The sequence below is a fragment of the Serinus canaria genome, chromosome 7 (genome assembly GCF_022539315.1).
Source record: "Serinus canaria isolate serCan28SL12 chromosome 7, serCan2020, whole genome shotgun sequence".
Lineage (NCBI taxonomy): Eukaryota > Metazoa > Chordata > Aves > Passeriformes > Fringillidae > Serinus > Serinus canaria.
In genome coordinates this window covers 24,100,720-24,112,176 of record NC_066321.1, presented here as the reverse complement: position 1 = coordinate 24,112,176, position 11,457 = coordinate 24,100,720, and the positions used below count along the sequence as shown (strand labels likewise).

The window sequence follows — 11,457 nt, the reverse complement described above, 5'->3', positions numbered from 1 at the left end:
GGAGCGCGAGCAGCGCCCGCCGAGAGCGCGCCGGCCACCGCCCGGCGCGGGCGGACCCGCTCGGCGGGCAATGGCACCGCAGGGATCGATCGGCACCGCAGGGATCGATGGGCTCCGTGGGGATCGGCACCGGCGGATCGGCTCCGCGGGGATCGATCGGCTCCGCGCGCGCCCAACGGTCCCCGCGCGCCCAACGGCCGCTCGCGTGCCCGACCGTCCTCCGCGCGCCCAACGGCCGCTCGCGCGCCCAACCGTCCTCCGCGTGCCCAACGGCCGCTCGCGCGCCCAACGGCCGCTCCGGCGCTGCGGGTCCGTCGCCGCCCCCCGTGGCAGGCGCCGGTCCCGGCAGGGCGGGGCGAGGCGCGGCCCGCGCGCCGGAAGTGAGCGGCGGGGGGAGCCCGGAGCGGTGGCGGTGCTGGGGCGGCAGCGGCGTGTGGGGAGCGGCGTCTCCGCTGCTGGGCAGGGACGCGCCTCGGCCGCCGGGCGGAGGCGGTTCCGCGCTCGGCGGAAACAAGGACCGGGAAAGGAAGGGAGCGGCGAAAGCAACCGGTATCGGCGGCCACCATTAGTGGAGGCAGGAGGAGCAGCAGCAGAAGCCCCCGCCGCCGCTGCCGCTGAGGGGGTCTGCGGGCGGAGCGGACCCCGGTGCCGCCGCCGGCAGCGAGCGGGAGCGAACCCGGCGCCTCGCCCCTCTGTTCAGTGGGGCGTCGCCGCTGTCCGCCGGGGCTCCCCCGGAGCCGGGGCGAGGTGAGTGGCGGAGCCGCCTTCGTGTCGTTCTTTTCTGGGGGGCGGCGGTGGCAGAGCCGACGGGCGGCGTTTCCTGCCGCGTCTCCTCGGCCCCCGAGCCACCGCCGGGGCTGGGCGGGAGCACCGGAGCGAAGGGGTGCGGGAGGGGCGCGCGTTTACCGGCCCGCGCGTGTGCCCTGCGCCCCTCCACGCCCCAAGCACCATCGGGTGTGTTTTTCTAGAGAGGCTCTGGTGACTGGTGGAGGATTCTGGTATGCGTGTGCCCCCCGGGTTTTCCCCGAATGAGGCATGCCTCGGAAGAGGCTGGGAAGTCAGTCGGGGATGCGCGAGGGATGTAGTGTGTGGCATGCAGACAATGTCAGCTTGGGTGAGTCTCCACCCTGTGCCGCCGCAGGCAGTCGGGTCCCCAGCGCAGGCATCGCCGAGGCGCGCGCTGCCCCCCGCGGAACAAAACGCGCAAATCCTCGTTCCTGGTGCCAGAAGGAATGATGGGTTAAAACCCAACACCTGAAATCTGTTAAGCTTTTTAGCCATACGACCTACTGAAGGCAGCCTGATTTGCACAGAGCCTCCCAAGCAAGCTTGATGCCTGCGTTGGTTTCAATGAAACTGGGAGTGTGGTATATTGTTTTTTCTGCATGGGGAAAATCACTGATGGTGGGAGGGAAAGGAGGAGTGTCTGTATACACGAGTGTCACATGACCTTGTAAATTTCATATGGCTATACTTATTTTTCTCCTACACTAATGCTGGTTGTCTTAAGAAGCCACTGACTTACCTTACCATTACCTTACCTTATGATTTTTGAAGATTTTGTTTCTTTTGGATTTGTTATCTTGTGGGGCAGAAAACAATCACTTGAGTGTTTGAACACTGCCTCTGCATTTTATTATTTTTACTAGTATATTATATTTTTAGTGGGCTGTAGGTGTTTAGGAGGAGATGAACAGCGGTTTGTGTAGTACAATTTATTTTTTACTGGTGGATTACAGATACACTCCATTTGGCAAAGGTAAACTATTTCATACGGCTAGTATCTTTACATTACCATTCATGTGATGGGTGGATATTTTGTGAGACTGTAGAATCACACCCATTCCATTTTGAACAAATTGTCTCTTTTTGTCTGTTCTGTCTAGTGCCCTTCAGACATGGATACATTACCTTGTTAAATACCTTAGAGAAGAATTAATTGAATAATTCTAGATGTTTATTGAAACAATATGTCTAGAACAACAAACCTTCCAATTTTATTGTCTTTAATCAGCTTTTCTCTGCTGAGAAGTGTCTTGTTAAAATAGAGGAATGGTAAAATGACTTGATAAATCATCATGAAGAACAAAAGTCTTGATCATAATCTAGGGAATACTTTCCACATAAGATCTATAAAGATCTAGAGATATCTATATTTAATACACTGATATCATTCTTGGTGGGTTGGGTGGATAGTGGAACGCAGAACTGGTTTTCTGCACCTAAGTTGGTATGTGATTTTTTGTGTCATTGGATGATATTCAAATTATTGTACAGAAATCCATGTTACAGGAGCTTTTTGCTTTCATACAACAGAAAGGTAAGTGGCACTAAGGAATTTATTTATTGCCCTCGTACTGTTTTCATTTTCAGGTAGCTATTTCCTTAAAATGGCTTCATTTTTATGTTGAGATGATTTGCAATGAAGCATCCTTCTACCACTGATTCTCTGACTCAGCATGTGGTGACAGTGAGAAAGGTATTAGTAAGAGATAAACGACAGTTTACGAAAGCAGTGCCGTGTATGGGCTATTAATTTCTTGAAAGAGTATAAAAAAGAATATGAGAGAGAGCACTGACAAATTTTATGTAATCTTCAATCTGCCTTCCTTGCATAGTATCTTGAGACTACCGCCTTAAGGTTTGAATTTAAAATAATTTTTTTACAGTGGAGTAGCGTATTGACATAAACTGTTTTCAACTCCCTGTGTGTTGGAGTCTGTTCCTTTCTTAGCAAAGCAAGCCTGCGTACAGAGAACACTTGTTGGTTTAAAGTATTGTGTGAAACTGCTGCGATACCCTTCGTAGGTAATGGTTCTCTGGGGCTGGTTTTAAGAGCATTGTTTTTCAAAAGGACGTCTCAGAGCTCTGGCTATCAGAATATATGGGTATTGCCTTGTTTCTCCCAAACCACCAATCTTCTTTAGCAGTTGCTTTGTTATTTGAATTTGGTCCTTTGTCTATTCCTTCAGCATTAAGTTTTTTGATGGAATCAACTGGCTTTTCTAGCTAGAAACAGTTTATTCTTTGTGCTTTAAATTGTAGATCTTTATCCTGTGTTAGTCTCATCTTTGCTGGTCATACTTGCCTTCCTTCTTCAAATGTTTTTCAGCCACTGGAGAGGGAAGTAAAAACCTATCAAACTGGGACAGAGTTAAATCTGAGTGACTAAGCCAGTTAGGTAAATACTAGGAAGAATGGTACTGAAGATTTCAGCCATTAAGTAATTTACATCACCTTCTTAATAAAAGAAGAATCCAAATCCACTTGTGTTACAAATGAAGCCAAAGGCTTCAAAATAACCACACTCTGCCTTTTCTGTTATGTTAAACAATATTTTTATTATGGAATTTTCAGGTAGAACTGAAATAATGTACTTCATAACTTCCCATTAACATCTGTTCTTATTGAGGATCCTGCTGATTAAATCTAGAACTTGTTACAAACAGTTACCAAAGCCAGAAATGTCCAATTTCTGTTTCTGGTCCCAACAATAAGCCATTTCGCCGTGTTTCACACTCTTTCTCTGCAACTGCTGAAAGAAAATGTGTTGATTTACAGCGGAATCAGGCAATGTCAGATAAACAAGCTTTATAAAAAAGGTGCCATCCAGATCTGTTGTATTGCTAAGAGTTAATAATACATTGACATGACACTAGACTGCTGAGTAGTCAGGTTTTACCTGTTTCTATGTGGAGTGTTAATTTTGTTTCAGAAAATGTAAATTATGAAACAAAAGTTGAGTAAGTCCTCTTAAGAATTCAAAAAATACCTTTGATAATTGGTAGTCACAGATTTTGAGTGAGCACACACATGGAATGTTTTCTACCTTTAGGAATGTCTACTAGGTTAGGTAATGCCAGTAAGGAAATTTGCACTATAATTGCCCTTTATAGTTGTTCTTCAGATTAGCGAGGGATTTAAATTTCTCTTGTTAATCTCCAAGTGTTGTTACCACTTTAAGAAAGTGTCCATTGAAAATGGTATATTATTTTTATATGTTAATACTAGAAATTAGAAATAATTACCCAATTAAACAAATGAGTCCCTGTGTGAAAGAACTGAAATTCAATAATGAGAGAGGTTGCTTCTAATCCTTCATATAGGAAAATTGTATAAAGACTAAGAAGAGTATTTATAGAATATTTTTGTGCAACTTGGTCCAGATATATTGACTGATATTTTCTGACATTTTAGTGAATTTAAGTCACTTCTCTGTTTTGTTCCAAGTAGGATTTTAGTTATTTTCTATGTCCAGCTTTAGCAGAAGTGTTTCGTGTAAGATGTTAAATTGATTGTGTGTTGAACTTACCTTTTAAAATCCATCTGTTAGCGAAGAGCTCTTGAAATGTCTTGGTCTGCAAGCTACTGCTGTACCTGTATTGTACAGAGGAAGATGACATATGTAAGGATTTGAAATTATCCTAATGTTAAATAATAGGAAAATAATTTGTTGCCATCCTATGTCATAATTCGTTGGATTTTAGGGGGTGTTGGGGGAGGGAGGCTTTTGGGTGGGGAAGGAATTCAAGGGATGGTACAAAAATAGTCACAGAACATAATTTTTACCTATTACTGAGTTGCTAGTCTCAAAAAGCCATCAAAATAATTTTAATAAATGTTATTAAAAAGGTGACTGGATCTTCATTGCCTCTGGTCTATTCAAAACACCAGTGTGTGGGGTGAAAGTTCTTAAACAAAAATATTATCGGGAGTCTGGTGAGGGAATTACTATCCACAGTAGTAAAACTTTTAAATTTACTTGAGTAAATATTATAGTGTTCAAGAACTCAGGTTCTGGTAAAAATGCACTGATCTTGCATAGCATAAATTTTAAACTGCATGTAGATTGTTCTTATCTTCTGTGAAAATTACCTGAATTATCATCCCTTATTGCAATGTTAACATTGTGTTGTTCTAATTATTGTATTTGACATCTGCTAAAATGGTCATGTATGGTATGAGGGTACTGTCAAGTGTTTTGAATGCCAAGTTGTGTTCATATACAAACACCTCACTGTTTTCTATTGTTTATTACAACAGAATAGCTGATTTGTAGCAGATCAGGCTTAGAAAAAAACAGGAGCAAGAAGTGACATCACTTTCCAGTTTTGTAACTGCTAAGTTTTATTACTTGTGTCAGTATTGGACTTTCATGTAAAAAAGTCTTGGAGAAGTGTAGAACCTGATCATTTTTCTCAAATGTAGATCTGATTTGAAAAATATGCTGTCTAAAACACACATACAGAAAAGGGCTGGGGGGAAGCTCCTGAAGCTTCACCTTTCAGGAAACTTCAGGAGCAGTTGTAGGGGGCCTGGCAGAAACCTTCGTTCATATGATAGTGAGAGCTGAAGTTCACTGCCTACTGCTGGCATAGGGTCCTTGGCTGCTGCCAGTGCTGTGATTGTCTTGTTGTCCTTCCCTTTTCCCAGAGACTTAGCAGTTTGCTGAGTTGGTAGGACTTGTGGTATTCCTGGTGTCTTTTTGTCCTGGTTAAAGTGAATTTTAAAAAAGTGGAACTGTGCTGTCCTTACAGTCAACATGTGCAGTAAGTTACTTCTTGCACTTTAATCATTGCCGCCTTGGCTCTTCCACTAGGAAGAAACAGTTTGCTCCCCAAAGAAAAGTTCCAAGTAGAGCTTGTTGCTCGATACATGGGTGGATTTCATCTTGGTGGAAATTTGATTGTCATGTTCCCACTTTTCTGCTTTAAGAACAGCCATTTGTAACGCAGAAAAGGTAGTTTATTCTAGGTCATCATGGTCTTAGTGTGTGAACTTGATTATAGGCATCTGGTAAAATTGCTCCCCCAAACTAAATCTGTGTTGAGCTAGAAGTGTCTTCTTCTGCTATTGAGCAGTTGTGTATCAGTGACTTGTGAAAAATTCTGCTGATTATTTGAGGAAGTGCTGTCAACTTGTCAAGGATTACTCTGTGCAAACTTATTTCCTTTCTGAAATCCAGCTGGTCATGGTAAAAGGAAAAATGTTTTTGGAAGTGTCCAAAAGACTTAATTGTGAACCTTACTTAAACTGCAGTTGGCAAATGTGCATTGTCTGCTTGTAAAATTGTATTTTAAAGGCTGTGTCATTGAATAGTGTTAGAAGTGCAAATATTGAGTATGTATCAAGCATTGATGATAAAATACTCCCATCTCAAATGGTTGAATTCTTATTCTGATATCACCTTTACAGTTAAATCATTTCAATATACATAATTAAATTGCCTGCTAAGTGCAACAGTAAATGTTGCATAAGTCATTGCATAATGTGAAAAATGGTAACTTTACAACACAGAATTCATAATATGGCTTTTTTTGTGTATGTAGAATTTTATTCTTCTTGCAATTTAGACATTATGCTAAGACAGTTTTGCCCAACTGTATTGTTTCAATCAGTGATGAAAAAAGCCTAGTGATTTTTTTTGGTGTCTGTGGATTTCTTTTAAATAGTTCCATTGATTGTTATGGTAAAATATTCTCTCTAAAATGCTGATTTGATTGGTTAAATTACTGGGAAAGTATATTGAAACTATGTTTGACAGATTTTTCTCTCTGTCAGAGGTCCTGTAGATTTGGAGAGGTACTGAAGTTGCTGAATCAATCCTTGTGGTACACCAGTATTGAAAAGATGTGATGTCGCTACAGGCTTGGAGTTGCTGTAGAAGACAGCATTAGCCAAATGAATGTGCGGGTTCTTTGGAAGAAGTAAAGTTCCCTGTGTGCTGTTTATATACTTGTTTGGGTCATTAATCTCTGTACAGATGCATTTGCTAAGCCAGGAATAGTCCCTGTTTGCATCTCTGACAGCTGACCCAATCTCAAAGACTCTGTTTCACTCAGTGGGTTTTTTTTTTCCTTAAAGAGATGGTATTCGTAAGGGCAGAAGAGAAGCAGTGGAGCCCAGAGAACTTTTCCCCCCGTTACACTTTTCTTGACAGAATTATGCTTAGGTAGCTTTAAAGATCACTAAACTATTGTGCATTAAAATTACTCATAAAAAAAACAGAGGTGGGCAATATTAAATCCATTTAAATTCTTTGATCCAGTTAACAGCATAATCCCCAGCATGCCAAAGTGATAAAGTTGAGGAGGTGATGTGTTTGGAGCTGCTGAAAGAAGAGAAGCTTCATCCTTCTATACATCTTCCTAGACCCTGAATATATACTGTTTTGCAGAATTCAGGATTCTTTTACTTTTGGGATGTAAGATAATTTAAAAAAATAAGGAAAAACACGTTTCCAGGTTGCTCTTCACATCTTACAGATATGAAAAGGCATCTGTCCAGGCTTTCAGAATACGTTGTAGGAAATAATTTGCCCCATGATTTTGTAAACAATTTCATTTTCATATCTAGATGACTAATGTTATCTATACTTATTTAGATGAGCTGCTTTTCAAAACTGGGATGGGTTCTAGCTCAGTATTGAAAATAGTAAGTTTTCAACATGCTTTCAAGAGTACTAGGAACAAGACTGATTTTTGCAGCCTAATGATGATCTTCCAGAGGTGAAATTGGCATGGGAAGCTTATTAGCTTTGCAGAAATACTCTGCTTGCATACAAATTGTCTTAATTTTAATCCCATGTGATTTTTTTCTACTTCTGTCTGAGCTCATTGCTTGCTACTCTTTTATAATTTAGAACAAGAAGTATTGAATTAGGTAAGAAGAGAAGTGCTCTAACAAATGTGAAACCATTTCATTATGACTATGACAGTGTTCCCTCAGGTTTTCTCATATTATCACCTCTATTGTCAGAGAGTACATGAAGATAAGATCTGAAATTCTTAAACTGTGTTAACTTTGAGAATCAGTGTCTACAAGAACAAAACACCCTATGTAAAATAAATGCAATATCTACTCTAGATTCCTGCAGAAGCAAGGATAGTGTTTGCTGCCCAGGGAGATTTCTCCCAGTTGTTTTGTGGGGGGTACAATACTTGTGAATTGTGTCTGGACTTAAAGCCAGCAGTTTCTCACTTGTGTATAGTTCTTGATTTCATCCTGACTTGCCTGGTTCATGCCTGTATAGTGATGAGGCATCTTGTATAGGATTTTTGATTCTATGCCAGAAGCCAAGCATTCCAAGCTGTCTTTATTTATAGAATCATAGAATCGTTTAGGTTGGAAAAGACTTTTAAGATCGAGTCCCACCATTAACTTAGTACTGCCAAGTCCACCACTAAACTATGCTTGATTTGATTTTGGATATGTAAAGATCACTGGAGACTAGATGTAAGAAAAACACACACAAAATCTGCAAACATGCTAAACACCTACTTGTCCTTACCTTAGTGATTTTGCTACTGGCTCGGCTCCTTGCACTGTGAACTTGTTTCACCACCTGAAATTGAGTTAATCATTGTTAGAATTTGTTTTAATACACCAATGCAAGTTTGGACTTCGAAGGTGTCAGTAGTCATTCTCCTTCAGAGGTGACTAAAGACTAAGCACAAATGTGGTTTATAGTGCATTTTAAAAAATGTCTCCATCGTGAAAAATCTCATTAGGTTGTTCTAAGCCTTTAAATGAAAATGCCATACAAATCTCTGTTCTCAAAGGAAGTTGTCACTTGGATCTGTAATGCATGACTCAAGAGCGTGACCTTTTACTTGAACCTGTGGGTCTGAGTGGCTTTGACAGAAACATGGGTGGTTGCACACTGTGTACCTGGTGAAGCACTCTGCAAGTTGTGTGTATCAGTGCACATTTCTGGTACTCTGAAGTTTAGTCAGTAGTACTTGTGTCTTCTAATAGATCATTCTTCTATGTATTAAATAGAGGCATTTTATTTAGGGGTGGAGATGGGAAGTCAGTGCTTTTCAGTCACTAGTAACTTTGCAAGGCAATAATACTGGCTGAAACTTTATCCATCTCTGAGCATGTCACAGGTCAGGAGAACAGTTCTTCTGAAGCTGGGTAAGGGAAGATCACTTTTTCTTTCACCTCTACTCTGTTGTGTCTATTAATAAGTAACTTAGTGGTATAATCTGTTCTCTGGAACTGAAAAGCTGCTTGTCAGATTGATGTGACTGCCACAAATAAATTATTGCCTATTGTAGAAGGAAAGAATTATTTTCATGAAGAAATGTTCAGTTCTGGATTAGAGACCTCTGAGATACTTAATGAGAAGCACAGCAAAATTGAGAAGTCTCAGTTTCAGCAATTACATGGAAGGAGAAGGGTCCCATAGAAAAGTGGGAGTGTTTTTTCCTTTCTGGCAGCTTGTAGAGCAGAAAATGGAAACAGGGAAATTAGTGAAGTTTTCAAGAGGAACCACATAGCCACATCACAGTTGTTAAAGTGAAACGTATAGTGTCTTTATGAAGAATGCTCTGTTAACAGCTATTCAGTTGATAGTGCAGCATTCAGTTTAACCTTTTGTGCTTCCTATCCCAGTTAGTGAAAATCAGAGATGTTCTAGTTAAAAGAGAAAGCAAACCTCCAAAAGCAGTCCTTGTAATTAGCGTGAATGAAGCTTTCTGTTTTGATAGTTTATATCTGTTCAGCTTGAATGTGCGCAAAAACTTCAGAAAAGTTCTCAAAACCAACAAGTTAAGAAAAAAAAAGGCTTTGGGATTAGTTATTAGTATTTTATAATGAATCTTAAATTAACTTTTATCAGCTGGAATGGAATATTTCTGGAATGACTGGCCTGTATTCTGAAGTTGAAAGTCCAGCACAGAGTAAACAAAGTATTTTCAGACTATGCACTTTCAACATCAGTGGCGTTTCATTTTTGAATTTTAATGACTTGGGTGCCTCTCTTTTTTGCAAAGAGGTGTCAATCTTCATTCTCCTGAAGGATCAGGTAGTTAATAAATTTACAGGTATCATGTGTGAAGTTAGCTTGGATAGACTGTGAGGCCTGAAAGCTTAGGAAGTGATTTTAATGTGTTTTTTATTTTTCTAGATAATTTAAAAGTATGTTAGCTTTGTGTGGCCTTTAGATTTAAAATACACATAATGTACGGAAGAAAACATTCACTTGATGCAAATTACTTTGATTTAATGTACATGCTGTTCTGCTATCCTTGTCATGGGAAGAGTTTAGATTTAACCTGTTGTTGCTTGCTTTATGGTCTAAAGACTGATCTGAGTGTACTACATAAGGCACATTATGGTATTATCTTTCACTTTTTAAATTATTCCTCATTATTTAGTACTTCTGATGATTAATGTTTTCCAGTAATTGTTGTGAGGTGTATACTTTCTAATTTTGAAGATGACAATGTAAATTTTGTCCTGTATAATGTAACCATGGGCCAGCCTCATGTCTTTTTACACTTTAATGTAAAAGATGCATTAACCAGTAGTAAAATAGCACTTTATTTGCTAAACAGAGTGTGCTTTAAAGCAATGTCTTCCTAACACTTTATCTAGTGTCTTTATTTAGTATAGGTTAATGTAACCCCTTCTGAAGTTGAATTCCACCTACATTATTTTTCTAATCCTGAAGGTACATTGTCTTCCTTTTGTTTAGAATGTACATCACCTGAAACTAGGAGACCAGGGGTTTTTTTTGGTGTGGTAATGCTCATTATTAACTTTCTGAGAAAAGGTTAATCTGGCATGCTCTAGAATACAACTCTTGATGGGCTGTGAGCATTTGAGAACATTTCTGTACACATGATCTGATGAAACATAACATGCTACAAGATATTGATGTGTCTTATGTAGTACATTGTTCTAGTTAAAGCTGTCTAAATACTTTTTTTTCTATTTTAGAGTGAGTTGAAAAGCAGGATAAAAGATCAGTTGTTCTCTTATGAAAGTGTAAAAATTACAGCTGGCCTAATGTTGTCTGCATTCTTTTTGCCTTGCAGTGTGGATTCAAATATTTGAGTTTACAACTGCGCATGCCTTCACTATGTTACAGAGTGCCAGTAGGAGTTGAGAAGGCAGAGCCTTCTGATAGATGCAGCAGCTGCTGCTTCATTCCTAAAATGACTTCTGCTGGATTGCAATGAACTCTTGGTATTTTAGCATGATTCAGGCAATATTATTGACAGGAATAGTGAACTAACATATATACAAAAGTTGGGCTTTTCTTATTTATGCAGTATGACTAAATATTTAGTATCTGGAAACTGTGGATCATAAATCATTGCCTTTTATTATGTCTGTTTATTTCAAGACACTCATAGTGAAGTATCAAATTTTTTGGAGTATAGTAATAGCCATTGTTTGAAATGGTGGTAAGTTGAATATGAAGTTGTTTTGGTTTTTTAGTAGAATTTGGAATATGTGGATGGTTAACTATTTAAAATATTATATAATTAGTTCACTTTTTGAAAAGAAAACTTAAAATTTTGCCTGACATGACTCATTGTGGAGAGATTTAATACTATGATGAATGTAATCATCTATTAAACTGAAGAGCACGACTCTGTGAGGTAATTGAAGGTCCAGTAAAAGACAATCTTAGTTTACTCAGTATTTCTGCCATAATTTTGA

At 39.9% G+C, this 11,457-nt stretch overlaps 1 protein-coding gene across 3 annotated transcripts in view; it reads left to right on the top strand.

The window, feature by feature from the left end:
• Window positions 1-403: 403 nt before the first annotated feature.
• The window catches only part of RAPH1 (Ras association (RalGDS/AF-6) and pleckstrin homology domains 1), a 79,910-nt gene continuing 68,856 nt past the window's right edge, over window positions 404-11,457 (top strand). For 2 of the 3 annotated variants that reach the window (XM_050977104.1, XM_050977106.1), the window contains exon 1: window positions 404-747. The gene's annotated coding sequence lies outside the window, so the exon portion shown is untranslated. Of the gene's footprint in view, window positions 748-9,749; window positions 9,812-11,457 lie in introns of those variants that run through there. The other variant, XM_050977105.1, reaches the window with a different exon arrangement.